Here is a 12,479-nt window from a genome sequence, read left to right as displayed (position 1 = left end):
ATTGTAACAACAGGTTCTCTCACTAGCAGCATGTAAAAATATTAGATATTAAAAAAAAGGAGAGGCCAGAAACGCCCCCCCCCCCCCATCACTGAGAAAATAAAAATAATAGGCCGTCACGGATAGTGTTAAAGATTCTTTAGAAACTTTCAATTAAAAAAGTGTTTTATAATCTTTCAACTTAACAAAATTCATATCTTTATCAATTTCTTCCATACGTAATACGTTAAGAAATATATTTCAAAAAAAGTAAAGTAGAAAAAAACAAAAAAATAAATAAAATGAATAGTAACAGGTGAAAAACAAAGAAATGAATTATTAGAGAAAGGGGTCCTGTTATATTTGGAGCGAAAACACAAAAATTTATATTATCTTGCATTTATTATAATTAAAACTCATCTGCCATTTATTTGCCCAACTCACTAAATGATCCAAATCCTTTTGTAAATCAGCAACATCCTCTACACAGCTAGCAACACCCTAGACCTTAATATCATCTGTAAATGTAAAAAAATATATTGAATATCACTCCATGTATGTCATTGATGTAAATCAAAAAGAGCAAAGGTCTTAAGACTAAGCCATGATGCACCCCATGTGACATTAATCCAGTTTGGCTGAACTTCATTTGTAACAACCCTCTGCTTTCTTCAATCCAGCCACTCGTCTATCCAATTTGCTAACTTATCCCCCACACCCATAGAACTAATTTTTTTACAAGCCTTTCATTTAGCTCCTTGTCAAATGCTTTCTGAAAATCCAGATACACCAAATCTACACCCTTACCCTCATCTATATAAACAGTAACCTTTTCAAAGAATGCCAAAATATTTGTAAGGCAAGATGTTCACCTTGTGAAACCATGTTGACTATCCAATAGAATTCTAATCTTTGTTAAATGACTTTGCAAAACTTTTCCCACAACTGATGTAGGACTAATAATCCTATAATTAATGAGACAATTTTTATAACCTACTTTGACAAGAGTAGTGACATAAGCTAACTCCCAATCCTTTAGCACCTGCTCACTATTCAAGGACTTACAAAAAAAAAAAATAGTAGCAAGCAAACCACATATCTAATCTTTAACCTCCTTCAAAACCCTTGGGGAAATATTATCTAGCTCTGGAGCCTTATCATTTTTTTTAAAGTTCCCATTTTTTTCTTAACCAGCTTAGAATTGATGCAATCATTTTGTTTGACTTCGTTTCCATTTGTCAACTGATCAAGATGTGGAATACTGCATTTTAACCAACTTTCTTGATCTTCTATATAATCTTTTAAGTCTCCTGTCATATCAGTCAATTTAAATTTCTTAAATTTATGATGCTTTTCTTTAATTTTATTTCTTAAACTCTTTGTGAGCCAACTTGGTTTTTTACTTGTAGCTACACTTTTCTTTCTACTAGGAATATGTTTACATTGAATATTTAAAAATTTTCCACATTTGATCAGTGTCTCCAAATTACTCAGCTGCCCAATTCACAACAGATAACTCTTGTCACATTCCTTCAAAATATGCTTTTTAAATTTTAATGCAGGCATATCGCATTCTCTATTCTCTTAATTGTTCAATAATTTTTCAAATTTTCAGTATATTGCAAGTCTATTTTTAGTATAGAACATCAGTCTAGGAAAAAATAGTTTTCATGTCTTGATTATTCATAGGATTGCCCTCATCACCATGTGTTTTCCTTTAGAAAAGATCACTTGAGTGTGAATTATACGAGCTGAACCAGTGATCTGTTCTAACAGCAAACCATGGAATTTTCTTTGGGGTATGCAGAACCAGCCTTAGCCAAAATGGCACCCAGGGTGGAATATGCATTTGTTGCCATACACATTTCCTACATTTTTCATCTTCTTTATTAATTTTTTTCTCTTCATTGACTTCACATGCCAGATAATTAAGATTTTCACACCACTTATACTATACTACTGATAAAATGGCATGTGTGTATATATATGCAACATATGTAAAAATAGGACTTAAAAAATAGTAGAGAAACTAGTGGGCACTACTTTTACTTTTTAGGAATGCTCCAAAGATTGTATTCAGATTGATAATTTTTATGAGGGGCTTTTGGTGCCTCCAGGGCAGTTACACACTGAACAGTTGCCTGGTTCTCCCAACCCTGGGAGTTTGTTCCACCCCCTTGTTTTTATAATAAGGGAAGCACATGCATCTGGGGAGAGTTTTGTATTATTGTTTAAGTGATACTGCTATAGAAATTTGGAGAATATTTACTTTTAATACGAGGATATTGATATACTATTATTAGCTAGGTGTCTGATAAGCATCTTGTGTTCAGATTCTAAAGACAGACTGCATAGTGAAATATCTTTTTTCAAGACATACTTTCTCCTAGACTTGAGTTTGATTTCAACAAGAATTAGATTCTACTTTAATATATCCTAAGACCTTATTAGTGAAAGGAAAGAATATGTTATAATACATCAAGCACCCTACAGCTGTCACATGCAATGCCGATGAGACCTTTCGCTCAATACCAGGGCTCATCAGGCCAGCTGTATCACAACAGACGTAGTAGTGGTCTAGGTGCTTTTTATATCATTATGGTATGAACCAGATTAAGTAAGTGAATTATAATTCTTGTCAGTTTTATTTACATCATTTTCAAATTAGATTTTTAGAGTAATGATTGCATCCAGTCTCTTTCTTTTCATTAAGACTCGGTAAAAGGGAGAGAAAATTTAGGCACTGCTTTGCAAATCATTACTTAATGAATCATCTTGTTTTTGCAGTTCCTACATGGAAGTCAGAGAATATCATGCATGTAGTATATACAGATTTTTATGGTAACTGGATAATTAGTAACAAATAATTACATAATTTCTGAACTTTGCCATAGTACTCTAATACATACACAGTGTATTTTTACTTCTATAATGGGCATTTGTATATGTATTATGTGAGAGTAAAAGATACTTGGCATATTTCGTGAGCTATTACAATGCCAGGTCTATGATTACATTTTACTCCACTACACACACAGGAGTTTTTTTGTAATTACTAGTAATACAACCTGTAAGCTATTATATAAATTTTCATATCAAATCATATTCTAAACATTCATAGTTACAGGTGTAATTGTGATACATAATCACTTCATGAAGTGATCGACTTTCATCTAATTTAAAATTACTACCAAAAGTAATAATTACATTTTATTATTCATTCATCACATAAATAAGGATGCAGATATATCTTGCAATATACATTTGTACTATTTAAGTTTGATATTTTAGTTTTGATAAAATTGTAATTATATGTAACAAGAGAAAAAAAAAATGATTGCAAAGAAGGTTGGGATCTATTATGGAAATCTTTCCAAATTTGTTCTTCTAATCTTTCTCTATATATTTTTAAATTTCATCTTTCAAAAAAAATTCTACTTTAAAAGCCCTAAAAATGCTTTACTTTTAATTGCATCAAATGATGATGTTACTTTTATAATTAATTACTCAGAAAATTTAAGCAACAATGTGATTTTATAAGCATATTACAAATTAGAAGAGGACAAAAAAAAAGAGAGAAGTATGAAGTGGTTAGTTATTTTATGAAGATCCAAAATAAGCAATATTTATTAAATACTATTAATGAAAATAGAAAGGTATATCCTTCATTATTAAAATAATAATACTTATTTCATTAACATATTATTATGGACTTGCACAATACAAAAAATAACTAAAATATATGTACAATATTTAAGAACTAATTATAATTATTAAAATTAAAAATACCAATTTTAGATTGCTGAACTCTTTCTGTATCCAGTGTTTTTTGGAAATGAGCTAAAAAAAATCGAGTTTTTCATTTCCCTTTTTTCTAGCCTATACTTATATATATTAATAAAAAAAAAGTTCTTTTATAATCTGTTATTATATTTCTGCATAAAATATATTTGATAAATAAATGTCACATGTCTGGATTTATACGTAATATATATATATTATTTCAATGAAACTACATTAAAGAATAGAAATACCTTTATCTAGTGTTTATGATAGATAATTACAAATAAATACCATAGAGATCAGCACAAACAGCATTTCCAATGCCATCTAGTAAGCACTGATTGTAATATATGATAACATGTGAATAAATTTGAGTGAATAATTTAAATATATGGTGAGAAATGGTTTGCCCAAATTAACTCGGGCAACTACATTTATAAACATGGAAGCCACCCAAGTTATTTCAGGCAAGTCACAAAAAGAGGTTCAAGAGGCAATTAAGTTGCACTGCCTAGTCTTAAAACTTCTCAGGCAATGGAAGTTTTCAATATATTTCTATTACTTTTGTTTTATTACTGAAATAGTTTCTCAAAGAAGAATTTTTCCAATAGTATGGTTTCAGTTTTGTTTTGGAATGCATGTATATCTTTGATATTGAACAATAAAAATTAACTGCTTGTAATAAAATCTGGTAAATTTATAAATATAAATGAACAAATTTACAATTATTACATATATGAAAAGTTTGTTACTAAAATAAATGTTTTTAGATACAAATTATATATATATATATATATAAGATGCAATTAAATTCTATATACACTTGAATAAGTTTTGAATTAAATAAATACAGATGCCAGTACATAGTTTTGATATAGACTTTGGTGATGTAAAAATTACATACATTACATTATATTTAAACTTTCTCTCCAAAACTTTAAAGACATTAAAGGAAGTTATCACCCCTTATTACTTTTGTAACTATTTACTATATTTTTAAAAATCATAAATCATACTATACTGTTTTTTGTTAGATGGACACTGACTGGAAAATATCATAAAATTCTGTAGACTGAAATTTATCATGTTGTAATTTGTCTGAGAAGAACCAAAATATAAAAAATATAGTGGCATGAATAAAAGTTTTTCTTACAGATATTAACACTAAGTTAATGATGTTAACTGGTACGTACATATACAATAGTTAACTGCATTCTCACAATTAGAATTGAATTAAGTGAAATGATTTTCACACTTTATATGATGGAATGTTGTCTGCTAACTTACAACACTAGAAACCAAGTTTCGATACCCATGGTGGACAGAGCACAGACAGCCCATTGTGTAGCTTTGTGCTTAACTTCAAACACTGATTGAATGTCAATAAATACAATTAGTTTCAGACTTTTAACAACACTAATATATAATTATATGAAAATTATATAAGCTTATATTACATTTACACTTGTGTTTATTATGAGATCCAAATAATTATCCAGAACATACAGTTCCAATATTAGGATAAAAAGTTACTATTAATTTCATTTAGTAATTCATTAATCAATGTAAAAAATGTGCAACAACAACAGAAATAGATATAAAATATGACCTGATCCATGTCCTAAAACCTCATTTTTGAGAAAATGGCTCAAAACATTTGTATAAAAATGCTTCTCAATGAACAATGTATCCACAACACAAGAAAAAGAACACCTGATACATACATAAAATATTCTATATATTCAAATATTTATGTACGATGACTAAAGATTGACTGTTTGTCTGTTGTTAAGCACAAAGTTACACAATGGGCTATCTGTGCTGTGCCCATCATGAGTATTGAAACTCTGTTTTATAGTATTATAAGCCTTCAGACTTACTTGCTAAAAATGTACTGAAACTTGAAGATTTTTGAATTTTTATAAAGATAAAAGTATTTCATGTATTACATATATAAAATTTAGTAATTTTCTTTACAAATTTTGATATAAAAATTCTCGAAACTTATGATTTGCTTTAAATAACAAGTAAGAATCAACATCAAGGAACAACCTAAAAAACATTTCTTGATCTGATTATTTTACTAATTTAGTCCTATTAATATTGTATATTTTGGTAAGAGATAAAATCATTAACTAAAATGTAAAATTTATAATTATAAAATTATTATTATTAGAAAATACCAGTAGCAGAAATTACAACTAATACAAGATAATTTTGTTTACGCTGACTCAATAAATGCCAAATAATGTCCAAATCATCCAAGTAATAATTTTGATTCAAAATTGTAATGTTATATAATGCAAAAAATAAAGATTTTAAACTTCTTTATATCTCCACTTAGTCCTAAGTGAAATGTAAATGGCTAGAGACTAAAGTTCACCTTTAATTAGATACCTGGAGCACTTGTTTTTTTAAACTGTTATAAGAGAGTAACATTATCAATTTAATTTCTGTGGTAAGTTTTAAAAATTTATATTTCTATAACTATGACATGCTTTTTATATTCACATATGTATTTATTTACATATTTCAAACTTCTGAGAACATACAAGTTTCGTGTTATGACATACTAGTGCCAAGGATATATATATATATTTAGTCTAAACATTTATAGTTGATCATAAATTATTATCTTTTCAGATATGCTTGCACTTTTTATAAGCTTTTAGCACTACATCGTAACAGCAGAGAAAACAGTAATGTATAATTTTTCAGTCTTTGGAATAAAAATGACTGAAAAAATGGTTGTTCAAACTTCATCTTTTGCACAAATAAAAGTGGTACATATCTGTAGTGTTCATTTTAAAGATACATTAATTCAAAAGGATTAGAAATAGTATCTCATTTATATAAAAAAAAAGCACTTCTGAAATTAGCAAATGGTATTATCCCAAAAATTTTGCAATATTTTTCACTGATACCTTAAATAATAGCTAGCATAGACATGAAGCACCAATGTGAAGATGAAAAGGTAGGCATAATAACAATAATTAAAAAAAAAGCTAAATCCTTGCCGAACCTTTATAAGACACATAAGGTCAGTGCTTTTGAACTCTGATTCCAATGGCACAAGTGGATGAGAATGGTACCCCATTCCCTCCTGGAAGAGATGCCAGTCCATCACAAGTTAACCCCCAGCTAACAGCTAGGTACCCATCCTACAGATGGATGAACTGGAACAAGAGAGGTAAAGTGTCTTGCTTATAAACATGGCAGCATGACGTGGGCCAGCCTCAAACTCATAACCATCTGACTCAAGTTCAAATCGAGAAGCCAATTAGCCACGCTGCCCCAGGCATAATAAATATGCATGTAAATGGGAAAGAAATAAACTTTTATTATAATATAAAGTTCTTGGACATAACCAATAACTTATACTTCTATTTTCAATAAGTGAATTTTTTCTTTATAATACATAATGTTAGTAGTATACTAACTACTTTAACAGCTATACTAAAATAAAATAACATTAATTGTAAAAAACATAATGAAGACTCCTAGGAACAAGAAAAGCACAGGTGATAGTTCTATTTCAAACCCTAATATATATATATATATTTTTAAGCTGTTTTCTTTCTAAAGTATAAATCTACAAGGTACTTCCCGAAATGTGAGCAAATAAGACTTGTTTTACAGAAGAACATTGTACACCATATATCACTTCTCTGTTTTATTCTTCCTGGTAATCTGAATATATTTCAATACCACTAACACCTCTAACTACTTTGTTAAAGTTGATTGCTTTTATATATTAACAAAAAACAGAGAAGTTAATATAGATCAATGTGTTTTTTCAGCTGATTCAGGAAACTAGAGAAGATTTTGATATAAGAAATGAACTTTCACTTCCAGAAATCCAATGATAATAAAATATAATTTTGTTAGTGTTGAAAGTCATATAAGAAATGAACTTTCACTTCCAGAAATCCAATGATAATAAAATATAATTTTGTTAGTGTTGAAAGTCATATAAGAAATGAACTTTCACTTCCAGAAATCCAATGATAATAAAATCTAATTTTGTTAGTGTTGAAAGTCATGTAAGCTTCTGTTTTAGCATAAAAAAAAAAAACAGTTTGGGAGTGTTGCACATCATAGATGCTTGTATCATATAAGTTTTAGAAACCATGTCTGAGTGTAGTATACATCCATACATTGCAATTATGAGGCATGCATTTATTTTTACTTAATAATATTTTTATGCATATGCTTTATCTACAGTTCACCACATGTGGAAGTCAGACTAAGGTGGATGAACCAGGTAGCAATCTTGTTAAAGGAACGTCAGGCAGAACTGTAGTAAATTCAAATACCAAAACTGATAGTGTACGAAATATGCTTAAAATGTGTACAAGTAAAGCCAAGGTTCACAAGCTGCAATACAAAGTATCAAACAAGTGTATCTATATCAGCTGTTCAGACAGAAATTATAAACGTTAAAGATGTATCACTTTGCACAGAAAATATATTCAAGGAAACACTAGGAAAGGTTCATAGATACAAATGTACAGTCCCCACAAAAAACAACAAGAAATACTTCTGTGCTGTCAGTACTCAGTAGCACTTTCTCTGATTATGAAACATTTGCACAAATCCCTTACAGCCAAAAGTGAACCTGGACACAACATACTTGTTCAGTATTTTCAAGTTTTTTGACTCGGTTAATTCTGAATCTACAAATTATTATTATTTCCCAAATTTTCTTGTTGATGAAAAAGTCCTAATGCAATTATTACAGTTTTGTCCTTAGTTTGGTAGAACAATTTCTTTTAAATATAAATAAATTTAGTCAAAACTGGATAAATTCTTTGTTCTTATTCTAAATTCTCTTACTTTTAATGAGTTTACAGTTAAAGACTCTTTTTCCTTTGCACAAAAAATTTCTAAAATTACCAATGCTGATCAATATATTCTTTTTAGTTTTGACACTGAACCTTTATTCACCGATACTCTACTCAAGGAAACAATACAAATAATCTTAAAGAAACTTTTCCCCAACAAAAATGAAAAATACACAAACTGCCAACAGTTCAAAGAACTACTCAAACTTGCCCTCAAAGATAATCACTTTATCTTCAATAGTCAACTATATGACCAACTAAATGGGGTCACCTTTAGGGCTGGCTCTCACTAACATATTTCTCTGTCACTATAAATGGTCATGGCTATACACCTGTCTTACTGGGTAAAAACCAGCTCTACATAGAAGACATGTGGACAATACATTTTTACTCTTTTGAATCTCCAATCACATCCAACAGTTCTTGGATTATTTAAATTATAAACATCCTAACATTAATTTTACCTGTGTAACTGAAAAAACAAATGGTAAATTGCCTTTTTCTTGATATCCAAATAAGCAGGTCAGACAACCAGCTTACAACATCTGTTTATCGTAAAAAAAAAAAATACAGGCTTCTATACTCGTTTCAAAAGCTTTATTATGGACTCGTTTAAACATAACCTTATACTCAGTCTTCTCCATAGGGCATATAACATCTGTTCTGACTTCCTCTCTCTTCCCACCAAAATAACCACTTTACAGAATATTCTAATAGACAATGGCTATTCTTTGCATTTTATTGAAGCTCTAATACAAAAATTCCTTTCTAACAAAAATGAACCTCCAAGAAAGCCATATACTGTTGACAAATACCTAATAAGACTGCATTTCCTTTCTTCGGTAAACAAAGTTTCACACCAAAGTCACAAATTATTAAAACAATTAAATCATTTTATCAACAGGTTAAACTAAAAACGATATTTAAATCATCTTTTAACATTCAGAATCTATTCAGGTCTACAGACCTATTACCTACGCCTATGCATTCCAAGATTGTGTATAAATATACATATGATGGCTGTAATATCACTTACATTGGCAAAATAATATGGCAATTACACTTGTGAACCTGCTAGCTTATGGGAGTATGAAGCAAAACTGGAAAACAACTCTCAAACCCTCCAGACTATGCAATTTGTAAACAGCAACCACCTCATCTTGATTAAATAATTTTAAAGTCATTTCATCTGGATCATCAAACACTGAACTTTTTAATTAAAGAAAATCTACCTGTTATAAAAGAACTCCCAACTCTAAACACTAACACAATTTTGCTACAATGAATTTTGTTTTGAAAAACCTATATAATTCAGCAATAAAAATGTAATATTGTTACAACTGTTGCATTTCATACCTATTCTATTGCTTTTTTGAATTAATTTTATCCTTTTGTTCTGTATTTTAATTCCTCTTTATAACATGTTTGAATTTTATAAATTTAAAGAAATCTTTGTATCTAGCATTCCACCTTGTTTAATATAGCTTGTTGAAGATGTAATATGTATAATCTAAAAAGTTCAAGAATTAAATGTTTGTTACCATCCCACACATCAAAGGTTTGTTGTTATTCAAGTGGTACTATTATTCATTATTAACCTTTAATTCCTGTTTAATGAATCTACAGGTACTGATATGATTTTTGTGGAAGAGTATAAATATTATTGTGACAGCACATGATACCATTACTATTTACTAGTCATTATTTTATATTGTAAAAAATAATATTTATTCAGGTTACTTCTCTATGACAAGTTAATATGAAAAACATTCTGTTGTTATTCATATTTTGCTAGAAATAAGAAACTAATGATATGAAAAACAGTAAGAATACCAGCAGACATTAGTGACCCAGTCTCTTACAAATGGCAAAACTGAAAATCAAACTATTGATTCAACAACAAATAATTTTACAAATAACAAAAGACAAGAACTTAAAAAAAACTATTTAATCAAGTATTAAAGAATACAGATTGTAGGTTATATAAAATATTTGATTTATTGCACTATTAATTCTTCTTTTTATACCTTCATATCTAGATTATAATTCAATGTTAGGCTGTTACTTGTTCATGACAAAACATACATACAATGAAGAATATTTACATTTTATGTAACTTGTGGTTTCACATTTGCTGTGGTAAAACATTAGCGTTAGTAGTTTTTCTTTTTGTAGAATTAATGCTGCAATTAACTAATTAGTGTGAGCTAGCACACAAACTCAAGAAACAGTTGAACTAAATGATAAGAGATATGAAAAAATATATGAACATAATAAAAACTAACAAAAAATAGAGAGAGATTATACCTCATATTCATCTTTGAGGTTTGATTTGGTAGGATAACTGGATAGACACTTTGATATAGGATCTATTACTATATGTGTCTTACTGAAATGGATATCCATAAATGTTTAAGAATGTGTATGAATGTTATATATATATTTTAGTTTTTAATATATATTCTTAAAAACAACCACTGTTTTGGATATTAATAATGCTTAATTCTCCTGGAACATGTTTAGTATTGAGCAAGATAAAAATTAACATATTGTTGCGTCAGCGAGGTCAAGTGACTAGTGTCACGCCACGTTTCTAGAACTATCTTGTTCCTTCGTGAATGCCCTAGCATTTACTAGATATATGTTTGTCTGGTATATATATAAGATGCTCACAACGTGACAGGGACAACAATGTGTGTAGGTAGTGAGTAATTGATCTGCAGTCAGAGAGTATTGTTGAAGTTCGTTATAGCGTTTGTTTTAGCGCGAATGTTGAAATCAAGTGTATCGTAAAGTTATATTTAGAAAGAATAAACCAGTTTTATTAAGTAAGGACTTGTGTCGCTAAAGTTTCGTCAGAACGAAGTTACGGAAAGTTAATTAACAAACGGAGACGTAACAATATCTTTCAAATGTGTTAGGGTTGTATTTACATGAAACTAAGTGCTGCTCCTAAGGAACCAAACATAAGTTTTTTAACATGTGGTCTAGTACTAAGACCAGATAAAAGTTCGCTGACTGAAGCTCAGAAATCCAGGTTTTCTGATATGTTTCAATGTAACATTATTATTAAAAAACATTGTTACCATTATTTTTCCAATTTTTTAGAAACATAGTTAAGTTGGAACATTCTTCTATCACATTGCTTGGGTAAAAGGTTTATCATTAAGCCAATATTTGATTTAATGTAACAATGACTCAATATTTAAACACTTCAACAATCTCTTTGATGCTCAAGTAATCAAAAAAGACTAAGCCAAAATTAGCATAACTGTGATGACTTGAACTAGGATTAGCTTATATCTGTACTTTTAACTGAAAATACTATATCTTGCACTCAGGTGTAACAACCTAATCAGAGAAGATATCCAGTGACAGACCAACATGCTAAATAAGTTCATTTCTTAACACAGCTATATACAGTTTAATTATTTAATTTCATTTTCTTTAATTGAAAGACCATTTTTGTAAAACTATGTGTATAATCATTAATGACAGCCTTATAATGTGGCATCATATTGTTGTTATGAACCTTTTCTCAATAAATATTCTATGTATTTGAAGTTCAACAGAATGCTTCCTGTGTGTAAATATATTTGTCAAATTCTTCATCAAAATTGTAATAATAATTACAATCAATACACACATCACAAATGCTATCCAGGCAAATAACCCAGTATGAAACCATTGCACATCATCAGGAGAAGGAATCTTTCTTCTAATCCTCACAAATATACAAGCATAAATATCTACCCTGTTTCTAACTCAGAGTCTTCCAGCATACAAGAGTAAAAAAAAGTCTTGTATATATATATATATATATATATATATATATATATATAGTTTTTATAATATATATTTTTTTTCTTTACT

General features: G+C 29.0%; 1 long non-coding RNA gene across 1 annotated transcript in view; it reads right to left on the bottom strand.

Moving 5' to 3' along the window:
• Positions 1 to 6,241: 6,241 nt before the first annotated feature.
• The window catches only part of LOC111085315, a 17,582-nt gene continuing 11,344 nt past the window's right edge, over positions 6,242 to 12,479 (bottom strand). The window contains exon 3 of the long non-coding RNA XR_002610156.1: positions 6,242 to 7,051. This is a non-coding gene — a long non-coding RNA (uncharacterized LOC111085315). The remainder of the gene's footprint in view (positions 7,052 to 12,479) is intronic.

The sequence above is a fragment of the Limulus polyphemus genome, unplaced genomic scaffold, assembly GCF_000517525.1.
Source record: "Limulus polyphemus unplaced genomic scaffold, Limulus_polyphemus-2.1.2 Scaffold328, whole genome shotgun sequence".
Taxonomy (NCBI): Eukaryota; Metazoa; Arthropoda; class Merostomata; order Xiphosura; family Limulidae; genus Limulus; species Limulus polyphemus.
The sequence above is the reverse complement of the archived record's forward strand: the minus strand, read 5'-3'. Positions and strand labels throughout refer to the sequence as shown.